We start from the raw sequence: 19,801 nt of genomic DNA on the forward strand, positions 1-19,801 counted from the left end.
CCACATTTTCCTTATATAAACCTGGAAGTATTTTCGGCACTTTGGAGACAGTCTTTGAGATGCTGGTCTGCTGTCTTCCTGGTGTTGGCCTCACTGAAGTAAATTCCTTTCTTGTTTCACCACCCAGTTCTCTCTGCCTTTGGATTTTGTCCGCAGTGAGTGGCTGAACCTGGTCTGTTTGGGCCCCCCACAGCCAGGTGCGCTTGCACGCCTGCGCATAAACCATACACTGATGCCCATCATAGTTGGAGATCCACATAAAACTTTTGACTCTCCTAAAACTTAACTCCTAATAGCCAACGGTTGACTGGAAGCATTACCAATGACGTAGTTGATTAACACATATTTGTATGTTATATGTATTATATATTGTAGTCTTAAAATAGCATAAGCTTAGAGAAAAGAAAATATTAAGAAAATCATAAGGAAGATACATTTACAGTACTGTACTGTATTCATATATATATATATATATATATATATATATATATAAATATATATAAACAACATATAAGTGGACCTGCACAGTTCAAACCTGTGATGTTCAAGGGTCAACTGTCTAGGGAATGCCTGGTGTGATGCCTGCAATAGCAAACAACAGCACCCAGTAGATGTGAGCTATTATTATTATTTCACCCTTGTGTAGCACTAGAAAGAAGCAAGTTAACATACACCAAACCAGAACTGGGCCTGAGAAGAAGAAAATCAAAGATGCCAGGAAACAATTCGTCTGACACGTCCTGGTTAAGAGTGAACTTTAATAGCTAAACTCTCCTGTGAAAATTCTTTAAGGGGGTGTTACTGTTTTGTACTTTTAGGCTTGGCCTCATCAAGAAGCGTGGTTTTGGAACCATATGTCTAGTAGAGAGTAGTCCTCTTAGGGATGACCTATGCATAGAGAAAGGGATAACTGTCATTGTCCTGGAGAAACTTAATAGGGAGTCCATGGTCAAGTAGAGCTTCCCCGAGAAACATCCATTCTAACTCATTGACACAAGTGCTGCTGTCTATTCGAGGGGAAAGGAAGCTGCAGACCATGTTAAACCCCATGGCCTTGGAGCTCTTGTCAGTGTACAATGAAATTCATTTTCATTCATTCAACTTATGTTTATGGAATGCCTATCCAGTGTCAGGTAAGATGCTAGAGGCCTGAGGATACAGCATTAAGAGGGAAAAACCGATCCTACCTGCCCCACCCTGCCTTCATGGACTTCAGGAGAGAGAGAGGGGGAGAAGGAGGCATTAGTCATATGATCACTGAAATAAATGTAAAAATATAGTAAGTGCTATTAAGGAAAGGTATATGTTGCTGTGATACCATGCAATAGAAAGACTTATCAGGTTAATGAGATCATAAAGCTTCCTAGAGGAAATGATGCCAGGTGACAATAGGAAAGATCAGTGCTCCAAACAGTGAACACATTGTGCAAAGGTACTGTGGTAGAAGGAAGTATGACACCTTTGAGGAAAAACCATCGGTGAGATGGAAGAAGCTAAGACATGCTATTCAGAACTAACATTTGTTGAGTACCTATTAAGTTCTAAGCACTTTACACTGATTCTCACAACAATCCTAGGAGGTAGATACTATCTTTATTCCTATTTTGTACAGATGAAGAAACTGGAACACAGAGAAATTAAGTAATTATTATTCAAGGTTATTCAGTTAGTAAATGGTAGAGTGGAAATAAGATTGGTTTGGAGAAGTAGGACAGGACCAAAACATGCAGAAATTCATAAGCCATGTTAAAATTGTTGATTTTTATACTAAAGGAAAAAGGAATTCACTGAAGTGTTATTGAAGAAGGAAAGCATGTGTGTGTGTGTGTGTGTGTGTGTGTGTGTGTTAACATATTTGCATTTCAAAACAGTCATTTGAGGTGTAGCATGAGAACTAGTTGAAAGGACTGGAAGAGTAGATAGACAAACCAGTTAGGAGGTGACCGCTGTTCTCTGGACAAGAGCAAGAGGTGATGGCCCCAGGACTGGGGAGTTGGCCCCGGAGAAGGACAGAGTGGATGTGTTTGAGGTATATTTTGGAGAAAAAGTGGATGAGGAGTTAGGAGGGGATGTGTCCAGGGTGAACCCCTAGGTATCTGGCTGGTGTAACTGAATGGAGGATGGTGTCATTTTAAGATGCAGAGAGCACAGGAGGGGGAGCAAACCTGGGCATAGGAAAGAAGGTCACAAATTCCAGGTATTTTGACATACTCCACTTGGCAAAGTCAAGAAGATAGTTGTATGTGTGGGTCTGGAGCTCAGATAGGTCTGTGCTAGAGACTGAATTACGGACTCATCTGTGATAGTGGTAACTGCAGACACAGAATGCATGAGACCAGTAAGAAACTGAAGAATGAGAAGAGAGGGGCGCCTGGGTGGCGCAGTCGGTTAAGCGTCCAGGTCACGATCTTGCGGTCCGTGAGTTCGAGCCCCGCGTCAGGCTCTGGGCTGATGGCTCGGAGCCTGGAGCCTGTTTCCGATTCTGTGTCTCCCTCTCTCTCTGCCCCTCCCCCGTTCATGCTCTGTCTCTCTCTGTCCCAAAAATAAATTAAAAAAAAATTGAAAAAAAAATTAAAAAAAAAAAAAAAAGAATGAGAAGAGAGAGACGATTGCTCAATATGTGGTGAGGAAGCCCAAGCTTTCTTGGCCTTGGTGCAGCCCTTCATGTCTTTTTTTTTTCTTTTTTTTAACTTCCTGATCCACACCCTCTCCTCTGTAAAAGCAAAATAAGTCCAACTGAAAGTCAGAAGAAGAAGCTTATCAAGAAAATGATATAATGGCTTGAGTTAACCCTTGAGCCACCTTCGCTTATTTCCATTTATTAAGTTTGAAACATTCCTTCTACAAGGAAATAATTAACCTAACAATTCTGCCTTAATCCCTTCAGGACTTCCTTAATATTCAAAAAGCATTTTCTCTATGAAAAGTCAGACTAAACACGCCAGACAGTAACTTGCCAAATAATGCTCCCAAAGGCTTGGAAGAATTATTTCAGTTTCTACATGAGTCTGTCTTATAGATATGGAATAACGTGAGCACTCTGAGAGGTTGACTCTTTATTTTAAAAAAGTTTTAATTCCCAGAGCTCTTATTTCATCCATAGACTGCTAGGTATTGAGCATCCACCAAAGGAAAATACATATCTAGCTCTTATACTGTTTATTCATGCTATTGTTATTTTTTAATAGAGAGTTTTTTAAAAAGGCTTTATTTTTAAACAACAACCCCGAGATCAAGAGTTACACACTCTACCAATGAGCCAGCCAGGCACCCCCATCCTATTATTAAAATAGCTCTGGCACAGGGCTGCCTGGGTGGTTCAGTTGGTTACTTGAGGACTTCAGCTCAGGTCATGACCTCATGGTTTGTGGCTTTGAGCCCTGTGTCAGGGTCTGTGCTGACAGCTCAGAGCCTGGAGCCTGCTTCAGATTCTGTGTCTCCCTCTCTCTCTGCCCCTCCCTGGCTCATGCTCTGTCTCTCTCTGAAAAATACATGAACATTAAAAAAAATATTTTTAATTGGTCTGGCACAGATATATCTAACATGAGAGTTTTCATGAGATAAAAATCTGAACCTTAAAAGAAAGCAGTACATAACTCCTTCAGTTCATAAGCCATTGAAGATGAACTTTATCACTGAAGTTCAATAGTGAAGTTTCTTTCTCATTCTGATGGGGATTGTGAAGTATCTGAGCAACGCAGTGTTGAATACTAGAGGCAAGCAGGGTGAGCCGTGCCAGTATTTTCTGAACCATTTAACTATCAGAATCAAGAAAGCAAGTAGTTACAACTCCAGTTTTGTGACTGTCTGGGTTGCATTTGTTGAATGTATACAGAGTGAGTCAGACATCCAGCAGGCACACTGACATTAAAATAGGCCAAGTAGGTTGATCAAAGGACCATTTTCAAAAGTGTGGGAAGAAGTGTAGAGGAAAGCAACCAGGACAGGGTAGGTTCCTGGGGCAATGATCCCTAGGCCCAAAGGGACACACGGAAGTATTGGTCACAAAACCCAGAAAGAGTAATTCAAAAGAGTTTTGTGGAGAGGATCACTTTGAGAGGAACTGTGATCTTCCAAGGGAAAGGTGCAACCAACTTTAAGTGACCCTGCAGGGAGGCAAACAAGGGAGTAAATATTCTCCCTTACCTCTCCTTCCTCCTTGTTGGGGCCCCTCACCTAAGCACTGACTAGTCCATTCAGGTGGGCAGGCAGCAGAGTGGAGAGGGTGGGGAGGATCTGATGGGACAAACAGAAGAGAGTGAGCACAAACAGGAAGAGTGGCAAATGAACTCAAATCAGTAGATAGAAGGTTCTAGAGTGGGGGTAGGGTGATGGCAATGGTTTCATATAAGGACGCTGGAGAGGCTGGCTCAAAAAGTTATACATAATGAGGTGTCTGGCTGGCTCAATCTGTAGAACATGTGACTCTTGATCTCCGGGTCTTGAGTTTGTTGAGGTAGTACAGGGCGGGCTGAGGATGAAGTGCAAGCTAGCGCATGCACGCACGCATGCGCGTACACACGTACACACGTACACACACACACACACACACACACACACACACACACCAGGTACAATGTGTGTGATATTCCTCAGGCACTCCTGGATGCCCGAAGACGAAGGAAAGAAAACAAATGGTTAACTGATACAAATCACAGTCATACAGGACATGGGTCTCCATCAGTTTACAAATATCTTCGTAAATTACAAGAAAAAGGCGATCCTATCAATAGCCTAATCTCCAGAAACCTGTAGATTCAGTTTCCTGGAGCCCCAACATCACCCCTCCATAGTGATATGGGTAACAAAGGCAAGAGGGAAATGGCAGGTAAAATGAAATTTCCTTATAACCTGCAGCCCAACTGACAAATACTTGAGTCAAATACACAGTATAACATTTCTTTAGGAATGCTTTATGGTCATAATGTTAAATAATCCCTTACTAGAGCAAAAACAACCTTAGCTTGACAATAGCAAGGCCTCAGGTATTTTAGGAGTCCTCTTTAGCATATCAAAGTCCCTCTGGGGGCCTCCCTTTTGCCTTTACTTCCCCCAGCTCCACAGTATATGACCAGTCACTCCTCACAACCCCAGTGCTGCTCTTTCTGCCCATGGGTCCTGTCCCCATGCTTTAATAAAATCACGGCTTTGCACAAAAGACGTCTTCAAGAATTCTTTGTTGTTTATCAGCTCCGGATCCCCACCCTCATCAAGTTCAAGCCCCACGTTGGTTGTGGAGCCTACTTAAAAAAAAAGTTACACATTACTTTTATGACCCTATATGAAATATGGCGATAGCAATTCTAAAACCAGTGGAAGTGATCATACTAAAGTCGAATTACTATCCTATAGAACGTTTTTGGAAATTAGGTAGAACTGAGTTACTTCCAAGGTTTCTTTCAGACTTGTGTACTATAAGCCTACATTTTTGAATAATAGAAAGTCAAGTAAAGTTAATGTCTTGGCACAGGTACTAATAGACAGACATGTGTTTTCTTTCTTTTTAGTAGAATGGATAATTGAAAAGCCATTAGGAAACTGAAAAACCTGTATACACAAAAATATTTATCACAGCCAAGAGCAAATGCTGGAACAAACTTTATTCCTAACAGCTGGGGGAATGGTTAAGAAAATTATAGTATGTTCAATGCAATATCATGTGGAAGCAAATAATTACAAAGAATTATGAAGCACCATGGAAAATGCATATGACATGATGTCAGGTTAAAAAAAAAAGTGGGATTTGAAATTTTATATACATTCCGGTCATAATGTTTTGAAAATATGTGAAAAAAGACTTGACTCTATTAAAAAATGAAATTCCACTGAGTAAATTTGTAGATCTACCAGGTTTATTAAATAATTCATGAGTTGGGCAGCATTCCATCGGGCAAGTAGAGGGAAGCTCCGCTGAGCTAAACAAGAGAAATGTTTTTAAAGGCAGAGAGAGGGCACACACACACACACACACACAGAGAGAGAGAAAGGAATTTATTAGCAAGTAACGCATTGTTTAGGCAAGGTTGCCCTCTAAGGGGAGGATAAAGGGTATATCAGCACATGTCTTAGTATTGACCAGGAAATTCTATGCTGACTGGTTAATAAAGGTTACATTCCTAGGGGGTTGAGACTGCAGTTAGGTTAGGTATTAAATCCTGGTTCACTGACTCGGACTTTAACCTAAGTGATGCCATTTTGGGCCTCCAGTTTTCTTTTTAACAAATGAAATGATCAGAAATCAAAGGAGTTTCACTAAGGTAGTAAAACAATGGATGGTTATTTTCTTCTTTTAATTTTTCAAGTTTTTAGTAATGTATGATACATTCATTTATATATTTTAACGTGTTAAATAACAAAAAATCAACCTAGTAAGTTATAAAGATCTAATTGACTTTATTAGTAGATTCATGAATCAGGTAGCATCCCATCTACCAAGTAGTAGGGAGCTATAAAGGGCTACAGAAAAAAAATCCATTGTTTTAGGCAAGGTCGCCCTCCTAAGGGGAAAGGAGTGGGGTTTGTCAGTAAATGTCCTAGCGCTGACCAGGAAATTCCCATGTTGACTGGCTGAAGGTTACATTTCTAGGGGGTTGAAACTGTAGTTAGGTTAGGTATTAAGTTTTGGTTTACTGACTTGGGACCTTAACCTAAGTCATGCCACTGGGGACTATGGTTTTCTTTTTAACACATGTCAAATAGTTAAATATATTTCATTTATTTGAATTATAATTTATATATATCATTTTAAAATGCAATAAAAGTTATACTTTTGGGAGAGCTGAAACTTTTTTATATCTTGATCTGGATGGAGGTTACCTGAGTGTATATTTAATAAAAAAATCATTGAATTGCATATTTATGATTAATGTAATATATGCTCACTTATATATGTATATATACATATATACATGTGTATGTATAACATTATACCTCAGTAAAAGAATTTTTAAAATTGTAAATCACAACACATTATCTAAAGTACACTGGAGAAATGAAGTTGAATGTAATTCTATATTTACCTCTTATATTTTATCAACACAATACAGCATGATATTCCTGATTTTTAATCCTAAAGACAGAAGATTTTATAGCATTCCTATTTATCAAATCCTCTTTTTAAAAAAAAAAAGTTTATTTATTTATTTTTAGAGACACAGAGAGAGAGAGAGAGAGAGAGAGAGAGAGAACCTGTGGGGGAGGGGCAGAGAGAGAGGGAGAGAGAATCCCAAGCAGGCTCCGTGTTGTCAGCATGAAGCCCAGTGCAAGACTCGATCCCAGGAACTGTGAGATCATGACCTGAGCCAAAATCAAGAGTTGGACATTTAACCAACTAAGCCATCCAGGCGCCTCAGAACATGAGAGTTTTTGAAACATAATCCTGAGATTCAGATGGATTAGCTATTCTGAGCTTCTTTAAAATGCTAGGTCTCAAGAATGTCACTGTGGTTAATAAAAGTTGTCTTTTCATTTAAAGTTCCAGAAGGCTTTTGGTGTTCATTTTAAATTTTGTATTCATTACTAGAGAGTGTATATCTGATGTCTCAGTTTATGGGTAGCAATCTTTTCCAAAGGCCACTTACCTGAAGATATTTCCAGGTGAATAGGTATGTCTCAAATCAAACAAAATGTAAATTTCAGGAATTGTTTTTGAGTACAGCATAACTTCTTTTCTTTTATTTTTTTTGAAAGATTTTTAAATGATTTTTAAGAAATCTCTACACCCAACATGGGGCTCAAACTCACAATCCAGAGATCAAGAGTCTCATGCTCCACTGAAGCCAGAACAAGCCAGATGCTCCTAGCATAACTTATTTTCTATGACCTGGAATAGAGCCCATTTGGAGATGCAATGTGTCTGCATAAAATGAGAAGTAATATATCTTTTCCTGGCCAATAACCTTTGGCCTGGTTTCCAGTGTAGGTATAAGACTTTTTTTTATCATGAGCTTATAAAGCAAATCATTTACTTTCCCATACTTCTCATTCTTCATGATTATCATACAAATGTTTGAAAATATTAATTAATGTGGGGAGCCTGGGTGGCTCAGTTGGTTAAGCGTCCAACTTTGGCTCAGGTCATGATCTTGTGGACTGTGAGTTCAAGACCTGCGTAGGACTCTCTGCTGTCCTACGCAGAGCCCGCTTCAGATTCTCTGTCTCCCTCTCCCTTTGCCCCTCCCCCTCCGACCCCAAGCATGTACTCTCTCAAAAATAAATAAACATTAAAAAAAGAAAATATTAATTAATAATATTATTTGAGGACTCTAAATAGGTCAAGGCTGATTTTTTCCTCTGATTTTTTCCCCCAGCTTTATTGAGATATTATTGACATATAACCTATGTAAGTTTAAGGTGTACAATATGATGCTTTGATATATATATATATATATATATATATATATATATATATCAAAATAATGTCACATAATACTTCCACACCTTCACATAATTACCTTTTGTATGGTGTGTGGTCCCTGATTTGTTTTTAAACCAAAGGCATTATTTAACATGTATGGAACTGTATGATTATATAATTTTAAATATCTTTTCAACACATGAATAGTTAAAATATAATTGGGAATCTATAATTTTAATTAAAGTCATATATTTTCTGAGAATTAGCAATGAAAAAATTCAATTGACCTATTCCCTAATGGACAGTCTGTCATTTGACATTTGAGAACAGAGTAGTTTTACCCAAAAAGAGAACTTTCGTCTTCAGGAGAGAGAAGTTCCTCTCACTGTCCCTCTACCTCCTAAAGTCATGCGCCTCAAACTTCAGCATTCACAGTTAGTACCTGGGGTTGCTTGTGAAGGGTAACAATATGCCACCCCAAAATATGTCTGTAGGAATTTGGGACAGGTCACCACAAATTATGCCACTTTGGCATGTTGATTCTTTTGGGCTGTAAGCACTTGCAAACAGCAAATGCAGGGAGATGTATGGAAAGACTTTTTCTCCACTTCCCTTATCTGCCTAAAGACAGCACCTCCAAAAGGGGTTCAGTTGTTATAAATCTCCTTCCTGGAAGTTTCATCACCCAGGGAGGATTGACTCTGCTCACAGGAGAGGATAGATTAAATTTGATAGCACACCCAGACATACTTGGTCATAGAGTATCCTACTTTCCATCTTCTAAACGCCCACTCATCTTTGCTAAAAATAATTTGCTCTCTCCTCTAATGTCTGCATCTCCCTCTCCCTTTCCCTATTAAAATGGTATGTAAGTCTAAATTCTAAAGCTACCTCTGTGAGTTATTCCTTTTTCCCTGGAATCTCCCAAGGGTATATGTGAAATATGCATGTTAACAACCTCCTGTTTGGTCTTGTCTTGTCAATCCATCTTTTATTACAGTGATCTCAGCTAAGAACTCAGAAGTGTGGGGGAAATTCATTTTCCTCCCCCATACTTGTTATAATGCAGATTCCTGGGCCTAACCCCCAAAGAATCTCATTTAGTAAGTCTGGGTGGAACCTAGGAATATGCATTCTTGAAACATCCTGAGAGATCCTGATGCTGATGGTCTTTACCCTTTTCCAAGCCTTTGGTTCTTACAGGAGAGCTTGCATCCTTAATTAATCAGTCACCACCTAGGATAATAAGCAAAAATTACCCAAAGACACACACAAACATGCACACATACTTGAGCAAAGTTTACACTGATAAAGTCCTAAGATTGGGGTTGACTAGAATGTAGGACATATGTAGGATAATCTCATGCTTCTGAGCCCATTTCTAACCAAATGCAAAGCCATGCATTTGGGCTACAAAAACGCTTTGTCCATCAGTGTAGCACTGGAACAGAAGGAAGATACAATTCTTCATCTGCAAATGTTTCATTATACAAGAAGCAAAGGTTTAGTGGAATTATATATACATTAAAAAAGAGTCTTAAGAGATTCCAAGATTCTTAGAGTTCATTTATTTTTTAAGTGTTTATTTATTTTGGGGAGGGAGTGCATGTATTGCGGAGGGACAGAGAGAGAGGGGGACAGAGAATCCCAAGTGACCTCTGTGCTGACAGCAGCCAGCCAGATGTGGGGCTCTAACTCACAAATTGTGAGATCATGACCTGAGCTGAATTCAGATGCTCAACTGAGTGAGCCATGCTGGTGCCCCTAATATTCTTAGAATTCTTAAAAAAGATTCTAAAACGTAATGTTCTCTGGGTGGCAGGAGACCTTTGTAAAGGCAGGTATTTGAATTCCTGACCGCCCCCCCCCCCCCCCCCACTGTCTACTGTTCTGTAGATTCTCCACCAAATGATATTTAGGCTCTACAGGATTACCCTCAGGAATGGGAAGCTCAAGGAAGTCCTGAGGCCCTGATCGTTAGAATTCTTTACTGTAGAAGAACTTCATTCAGAATTTATTGGCCTGATTATTGCCCTGGTTCCCACCCACTTCAAGTATTTGAAGACAGTTTTGTTTTCTACTCCAAATCTTCCTTTCCCGAGATAACTTCCAGGCCTCTTCAATTGTTCTTTATTTTCCATATTTTCAACCCTTCACACCTGGTGGCCAGCTTTTGAATAATTGATCAATGTCCTTCTCTGCATGCGTCATAGAATGGAAGATAAGGCAAAAAGATCGATAAGCAGAAGCCTTAAATGTAGTTACTGATTTGCTGCAGCTTTCTTACTTAAAGTATGGGGAAAGGAATAAGTTTCCCCTGATTTGTGTAATTGTCATCATTCATTATTCATCCATTCATTCAATACTTGTATGTCAAGTACCTACTCTGTGCAAAAGCTCTGGGCTGGGTGTTGGAGATTACAAAAAAAAAAAAAAAAAAAGACAAGAGGAACTCCACTTGGGAAAGCAGGTAAGAAACAATTACAACAGAAAAAAGGGGGCTGGAATAAGGGTAAGCATAGAAACTAAAAGAGATCTTCTTAACCTAGAATATACGGAAGTGTGGGAGTCAGGGAAATTTTCCGGGAAAGATGACATCTAGAATATCGCCATCTAACTTGATAGAGCACTCATTTCATGCTCAGAACTATATAAAGGCTGCTCTGATGAGATTTAAATCACACCAATGCAAAAGGTAAATAAATAAATCACACCCATGCAAATGAAATACAGAAGTCTGACACGCCTGAGCCATGTTGTGAAATTATATTTATTATATTTAGCATTGGCAGAGTGTTAGGGAAAGCCCAAGACTCAAAGCTGTTCACTCACGATGTCAAGTGGTGGAGGGCAATATAAAAGCTATGTGTCAGGACTCCTGCTGTAAGCAAGAGAAAGCCAATTCAATTTAGTTTAAATTAGAAAGAGGATTAATTGACCCAGTACCTGGAAGTTCAAGTTGTAAACTTCAGGCAAGGCTTGATCAAGGCACTCAAATGATGTCCTCAGCATACTATCTTTCTCAGCAATCTTTAGGTTCCATTTTCTTTTCTTTTTTTCTTTTTAAAAGTGTATTTATTTTGGGAGAGAGAGAGAGAGTGAGCATGAGTGGTGGAGGGGCAAAGAGAGAGGAGAGAGAGAATCCCAAGCAGGCTCCACGCTGTCAGCAAGGGAGCCCCATGCAGGGCTCAATCTCACTAATTGTGAGATCATGACCTGAGTCAAAATCAAGAGAGGCTTAACCGAATGAGCCACCCAGGCATCCCTGGCTCCATTTTCTTCTTTGGTGGTTTCATTCTCAGGTAGCTAGCTCTGTGTTGACTTCAAGCTATATGATTACAGTTTAACAATCCCAGAAGAAAGAGTTTACCATAGTGCTAGGATTGACTCCCTGTCTCGGCTTCAGTTGTATGCACACCTCTGAGCAAATCATTGTGGCCAGGAGAATTCCTTATACTTTGAAGGCTGGCCTGGATAACATTCCCACTTCTGGAACTGGAGATTAGATTTAACTCTATCTAAACTACATAATGTAATGCTTGGAGGGAAGTAGTTTCTTCAGGGAAGCAAAGAAAAGGATTAAGATGCTTTTAAGCTGAAGTAGGATTAGACACTGGCCATACAAAAGAAAAGACTCAAAAAACCAGTTGTCCAAATCCATGGAGATTAAGAGAAAACACATTCACATTTCTGGTATACAGTCACTTGAGCTGTTCAATTCAAGGTTTACTGAGTATTGAGCACTAGGTGCTAAAAAAGATGCTAATAAAATAAGCCGGATATAGTCCTTACCCTTTAAGAGAAATTGCCTAGAATTTAGCTCTCAAGCTTTAGTATGCATAAGATCCCTGGGGGAACTTGTTTAAAATGCAGATTCTGGGCCCTCTTCCAGACTTACTAAATGAATTTTTGGTACTGGGGTCTGAGAATCACCATTGTTTTAAAGCAGGTGATTTCTAATACAGGTGTTCCCTGTATTACGTTCTGCATAGTACCGATTCAACTGCGGGAAAGGTATGAAGAAAGCTGGATTTGTCTTTTCCTATCACATCTCACACATCAGGAGGAAATTTATTTTCTCCTCTAAAGTTTCACTTTTCCTTCTTTCCAAGTTTCCTGCCTTCCAACTACCCCTATATACACACCGCTAGGCTCTCAGTGCCCACAAGTATACTTTGATTTCCTTTGACACCATAACTCGAATGTGTTCTGCATTGTTCCCTGTGTGGCCAAACCAGTCTTCGAGCATCTCCTTTACATACCTACCCAAGCTTGTTCGCTTATATCAGCGTACCCCACAACCCACCAAAGAAACTGACCTGATAAATTAATGTGAAGATGATATACACTTTTTTAAAAAGATTTTTTTTTCTTTAAGTAATCTCTATATCCAGTGGGGGGCTGGAACTCACAACCCTGAGATCAAGAGTCACACGCTCCACTGATTGAGCCAACCAGGCGCCCCAGAGGATTTGCACTTTTAATAAAGATATATGGAGGTATCTGTGGCCCAGAGTGGTAATCAAATCCCTGTTGCTGTAATTTCCATGCGAAGGTTGGTGGGGTAGGAGATATTTTTAAGAATGGAGTCATGTCTGACATCATCTCTCAAATTATGCCATGAAGATTTCCACTCATGCATGACATTTGGTACAGCTCAAATACTTCTGCCTGAAGAAGGCAGGATAACTAAGTAAAATAACATCCACCAAGAATCTCAAAACCCCAATGATTATAGCTTCATTTTGCTAAGATGATCTCAAATGTGTCAGTATGTGCTATCTCTAACCCCTTTTTCTCTTCCCACAAGCTTTCTTGGAGAGCAATGAAACAATGGGATTAAAAAGATGAAGTAATTAAATGCAGTGAGGTATCCTGAATTGGTTCCTGGAATAGAAGAAGGATATTAATGGAAAAACTAATAAAATCCAAATGGAGTCTGTAGTTAATAGTGTTGTTCCAGTGTTAATTTCTTAGCTTTGGCAAATGTACCATGGTTATAAAAGATACTAACATTAGGGAAAACTGGGTGAAGTATATATAGGAATCATCTGTACTATCTTTGTATCTTTCTGTAGATCTAAAGTTATCCCATAATAAAACATTTATTTTTCAGAAAGGTGAAGAAAGAAGAGAATCTAAGCCATAATTAGCCTCTATTCAAAGAATGACTATAATCCAACAATATCCTTGGTATAAAATCTTCCTCCCACTCATTCACAGCAAGGTGAACTGACATTCCAGTGTTTTAGCAACATTTCATCATACATAATTATTTAAAACATAGCACAAAAAAGTAATCTGAAAAAAGTTAGAAAAGAAATCAATAACAACACTTTAGAGAAAATATATTTTTATTAACTTAGATTACAGATATGAGGGGAAAAATTAACCCCAAGAATTACTTTTGTAAAAGCTTGAGTATTTAATCAAAACATCATTTGAGGTACCTCCTCAGGAAATAGGTCTGGGAAAAGGCAGGGTGACTTATGTTTTTGACTTTATATACTTTTGTATTGCATGACTTCCTAAAAAGTAATGAGAATGTATTACCTTTACAATTTTTAAAGCATATCTATTTTTTATTTAATTTTTAAAAGTTTATTTATTTATTTTTAGAGAGAGAAAGAGAGCATGGGCGTGGAAAGGGAAAAGAGAGAGGGAGAGAGAGAGTATCCCAGGCAGGCTGTCAGTGCAGAGCCCAACGCAGGGGTTTGAACCCATGAACCATGAGATCATGACCTGGGCCGAAACCAAGAGTTGGACAGTTAACTGACTGAGCCATCCAGGTACCCGTATATATATATTTTAAAACTATTTATTTATTTATCTATTTATTTATTTATGTTTATTTATTTTGAGAAAGAGAGAGCACATGCATGTGCGGGAGTAGGGGAGGGGTAAAGAGATAAAGGGGAGAAAGAGAATCCCAAGCAGGCTCCACACTATCAGCACAGAGCCCAATGCAGGTGCTCGAAACCCACATACCATGAAATCATGACCTGAACTGAAACCAAGAGTCAAACACCCAAATGAGTGAGCCACCTAGGACCCCCAAGATTTTACTTTTAAGTGATCTCTACACCCAACATGGGGCTTGAACCTACCATCCTGACATCAAGAGTCACATGTTCCCCTGACTGAGCCAGCCAGGTGCTCCGACAGATATTTTTTAAGTAGCAATTTATATACTATGAGGAAGAAATGGCTATGTTTGAAGTGGAACACCAGAAACACTGAAAGTATAAAATAAAAGAAATGCAGTAATCAAAAAGAAAGAAAAAGAAGGAAGTAATATGGAAGAGAATATGCACAAATGTTCATAAAGCTATATATGACGGTATGATACATTTTTTAACTTCTGTATTCTATATTCTCTTTAGTAAACATGCAACTTTTCTTTATTGGGAACATTAAAAATAAAAAAATACAACCTCTACCTACATGTATTTATCAAATTTTTTGTACAAATATTATGACATCTGTCCCTATGTGGGTCTTTAAACTTGAGGAAATTGCAAATTTCAGAACATGTATTATAAACTATCTTTGGAAAAAATCCTATATTAAAAATAATAGACTGTTAGAACTTGGCCACTGACTAACTGGTTTAGTTTCCTTTTCGAAGTTATTTAGAAAAAATATCTAGCTGTGTACAAAGGCTGCCTTCCAAAATACTAGAGGTAATGGCCAGGGAGATGGTATTTAAAAACTCCTGTTAAGTGTCTGCAAACAAATACTTAATAAGTATTTTCAAAAGAAAAAATTCAAACCTCTGGCTTCTCTCCCTGTGGTTTCTTTTCTCATCTCTACTTGAATATCTCTGAGACACCACAAAAATAAACAAACCCGAAATCAAATCCAACATCTTAATGCCTTCAAGTTCCTAGACTTCTCCTCCTATCCACTTTCTCCAGAATTGAAAGCAGGGTTTGATTCTCTTCAGAAAAAAAAAAAAAAACGTCAAATCTGGAGATTTCACTTAGCCTAGGAGGGTGCTTAGGCCAAGGGGAGTAGGGGGGTCACATTCTCAGAGCTAAGTGGAATATAAACAGCCAGGTAGGAGAAGGAAGAAGTTCTCAAGAAAAGCAGTGTGACAGCAATAGCCCTTAGAGCAGAGAGATTAGCAGCCAGAGTGAGTGTAAACTCTAGGAAGAAAGAAAGATATTTAAAGGGGATTTGTAAGAAAGTTTGCCCTGGTAATTGGCTGTATCCCCTAACCCCACCTCCAGTACAGCACTCCACCCCTATTCCCGAAGGCTCTAAAAATGCAGTATTAACACAGATGGCCTGGGTGTGAAACATGACTCCACTTACTGGCTGTATACCATTTGGCAACTCTCTATTCACTGAGTTCTTCATCTGTAAAATGGCATATGGTCACACCTACTATATGGGGGTTGTGTGAAGAAATTGAATTAATTCTGAATTAATACTGTTCCATAACTGAAATAATGTTTAGATGGCTGCAATAGCTACCAATTTGTTCTAACTTTCCTTGGGATCTTCTAGCATTAATCTTCTTCAAAATGGTGCCAAAGAATCTCTACAATACAGATCTGTATGCATTAATCCCCAGTTTAAACCCCTTTGAGTATCGTCAATAATCACTTTGTTTCCAACTCAATTTCTTTTTTTTTTTTTTGAGGTTCTAATATTTTGTTCAAGTTTCACTTTCAGTTATGTTAATTATAGCATTTTAAAGGAAGATCTTATTCTACCCAAAATGGAAGACTCTAAAATCACCAGTTAAACTGCTAAAAAATAAACCGAGTGGCAAGAATATAACAGAAGTCCAATTTAGATTCTGAATGATGTCACCATGTGATTACAGTCACAAAGACTCTTCTCTGCTTGCAGCTAGAACTCTTAGAAGCTGTTTCATCTGGTGCAAGGGCAAAAAAACACAACATGAAAGGAGATAAAGTCCTGAATTACTGGCTTCATCCACCTCTATCTCAAAATGGCATTCGCGTGCACACACACACACACACACACACTCACAAAACAAAAAACTCAGCTACCATGCATTGCAGACTATTTTTGGTGTAAAAGAGGTGATGGACTGGGGTGGAAACAGGTCACGAAAATCTGTCTAAAAAAGTCTCTTTCAGATGAGTTTGTACACACCATCAAACAACAAGCCTCTCCTTCATGGGGTAGGAAACTAAGGTTCACTTCTCAGGAAGTCACAATTTCATTCATTTACTTAATGACAGTTTGTAATTATCAACTTCCACTAGCAGCTGTTTCTAGATAAAAAAAAAAAAACCTGACATTTCTAGAGGCCACCAAGTTCCCCCCAAGTCCACAGCTGAAAGGATCTCGTTTGGAATTGGGTTTCTTCTGTACCTCTGAAAGAGTAACACCTTAAAGTGGAATCATTTAATATGGAGGTTCAACATGATGTTTAGCATCATTGCATTCCAGACAAACATTGAAAGGTACACTAAATTCTGAGGGTAGCTATGCTGTAAAATAGTCTAAAATGAAATGATTGTATAGCCTTTGATTATGCTTGCCTTCCAGTCATAGACCAAGCTTGTGGCCACCAGCAGTGACATTCTTGCCATCCAGCAGAGCTGACAGCATCACTCTGACACAGTCAGTCTGACAGCTAGCTTTACGGTCTGAATGTGTTCCAAACCTATCAGGCTGGAGCTGTTCACTGTGGTGGAGAAATAGGCGTCAGGGTCCATCTGATACTTGGCTGCTATTGCTAAGTCAGTGTTACTAGCTCCTGCTGTCCAGGCCAGATTAACATTGGTCTCCAATTTCTTGTTCACCTTCTGATAAAAGGAGCCACTAGCCTCCATCCTGTCATTTACATTAGTGTAAAGCTGCAATTCATCAGTCTTGTAGCCAACCGGAGAGTTGCTCTGGGTCCCTCCAGACTTTGTGGTCTCAGAATTCATCTGGGAGCCAGCGAGCCCGTCGTTTTGAGTGGCACCTGAGCGACCTGGTCTGAAGGCCCTGCCATGTGGAAATCCACATCCAGGTTGATGCCTCCTGCTTACGCCCTGTCTCGATTTTAGCATCCTCCTCCCACCTTCCCATCCTGTGCTTGGTGAGAGGATGAATCAAAGGTCAGCTTCAGTATACATGCAAGCTGGTCTTCCACAAATATCTCCATGTCTAGAGTGTTGTCTGTGTTGTATTTCTCCAAAGACGTCAGACCGTGCTTGATGCATCTATACTGGGTTTCTAGGCTGATGCTGACTTTAGTGGTTGGTCTCAGTTTTGGCTGAACCTAAGCTTGTACATTGCAGTCCATTTTCAGGTTTTGTTTTCAAATCAGGTTTTATTAAGCCAAATTCCTAGCCCTTGGTGAAGACATCTCTCGCAGATTTGCCAAAATGAGCACACGTGGGAGGCACAGCCATCTCTGGCTCAGGGTCAGTGGCGTCAGGCTGGGTGGTGGCTGTCTCTGGGACTGCAGTGCCAACCCTAACTCAACTTCTGATCCTTAAGTCTTGCTCCTCACCCACTTGCACCATCATCGCCCACACACCTGGCCCTGGCATGACTCCAGGCTTCTCCTTGTGTTCTTTCCTTTCTCTGGATTGATCTCCCTATTAGTCATTAATGAGTTGCTATTTAGCCTTTAAGACACTAATAAAAATTTCTCTCCTCTGTAAAGTCTTTCTCAACAACCCCAGACAAAAGTTAGTCACTCCTGCTTCTTTGTTTACGTTTCACTTGGTACATAACCCTGCCTTTGTACCTAACAGGTTGTGCTGGAATTATGTGTTTATGGGCCTTTCCCTCTCAGGAAACTGTGATTGACTCCATGACAAGGACTTCCTAATTCCTTGTTTGCTGGAAACCATGGCCACATTCCTAAATCATCAAAGATGCTTAATAACAGGGTGAAGAGTGGGTGAATTAATAAATAAATGAATTAGTATAACCCCTCAGGTGACATCTGCATTAGTAAAGACAATAAAAGGGTGGCAAGTAGGATACAAGCTCAACCACTGTAGCCATGTGACTTTGGGCAAATTTCTTACTTTCTGTGCCTTGGTTTCCTCATCTATAAAATGGTGGTGATGACAATACCTTTCTAGTTGTGTGAATTAAACAATAAATTTAAAGTTCTTAGAAGAATGCCTAGCATATAATAATCATTTTATGTGTATTAGTTATTGTCATATTATTCATGAAGAATCACTGTAAACTCTGTGAGAAGTAGGGATTATGGTTTGACTTACCATTTAATTCCTAACTGCCACAATGCTTCATATAGAATAAACACTCAATAAAGATTTCTTGAATAAATATCAAAATAATAAAGAAGAGAATCAGGCTCACAGAGCCTGCTTCAGATCCTCTGTCTCCCTCTCTCTGCCCCTTCCACCCTCACAAAAATAAATAAACATTTAAAATATAATGATAAGGGCCACCTGGGTGGCTCAGTCCCTTGAGCACCCAACTCCTGGTTTTGGCTCAGGTCATGATCTCACAGTGTCTTAAACATTGGGCTCCAGGCTCTGTACTGACAGTCCAGAGCCTGCTTGGGATTCCCTGTCTCTTTCTCTCTCTGCCTCTCTCCCACTGTCACTATCTCTGTCTCTCTCAGAATAAATTAATAAACTTAAAAAAATGATGATAAAAAAGAGAACAAAAGAGAAGAGAGTTAAAAAAACCCCACAAAAGGTAAATACGGGTGCATTTGGCACAAAGTACAAAGATATTGCTAAGTCACCTCAGGTCCTCACTACTGGGCTGCATGACAAAGTGCACCTGGAGTTTCTGAATCTTTCATTTCACCCTCATAAGAACTTTGACTTTGCCCACCTCAGTTACAGTGTTCTCTCTAAAGACAGTGAGGGGGGGAAAGGGATGTCATATAAAAGGAGTGATTTAATAATACACTGAGAGCCAGGAAAGCCTGTTTTTTCTTTTGTAGCCAATGGATTCATTACCTGCTGCTGAAACCACCTTTTTTGGTCCTCTGCTTGATCTGTAAAAATAAAACCTTAAATACTTGCATGCTTACTTGCAACCAGACTAGATGATGGTGGCTTCAATAATTGTTTGCCATTTGCTTTGCAAAGACAGAGTCAAAATGAAACTTGTAAGGGGGATGTCTTAGTTCAGGCTGCTATAACAAATTACCATAGACTGGGTGATGTATCAACAATAGAGATACTTTTCTCACAGTTTTGGAGGCTGGAAATATGAGATCAGGGTGCCAGCAGGTTTGGGCTCTGGTGAAGGTCCTCTTCCAGGCTGCAGATTCCTGACTTTTTGTATCCTTACATGGTAGAAGAAGAGAGCCAGCTCTTCTGGCCTCTTCTTATGTGGGCATTAATCTTATCATGAAGGTTCCACCCTCATGACTTAATTACCTCCCAAAGGCCCCAACTCCAGATACCATCACATTATGATTAGAGTTTCAGCATATGAATTAGGGGAGTGGAGACACAAACATTATTTTTTTAA

The 19,801-nt window shown here is 39.4% G+C and overlaps 1 pseudogene; it reads right to left on the reverse strand.

The window, feature by feature from the left end:
* Positions 1–16,822: 16,822 nt before the first annotated feature.
* LOC101098708 lies at positions 16,823–18,698 on the reverse strand (annotated as a pseudogene).
* Positions 18,699–19,801: the final 1,103 nt, after the last annotated feature.

This window comes from Felis catus, chromosome B1 (genome assembly GCF_018350175.1).
Source record: "Felis catus isolate Fca126 chromosome B1, F.catus_Fca126_mat1.0, whole genome shotgun sequence".
NCBI classification, from domain to species: domain Eukaryota; kingdom Metazoa; phylum Chordata; class Mammalia; order Carnivora; family Felidae; genus Felis; species Felis catus.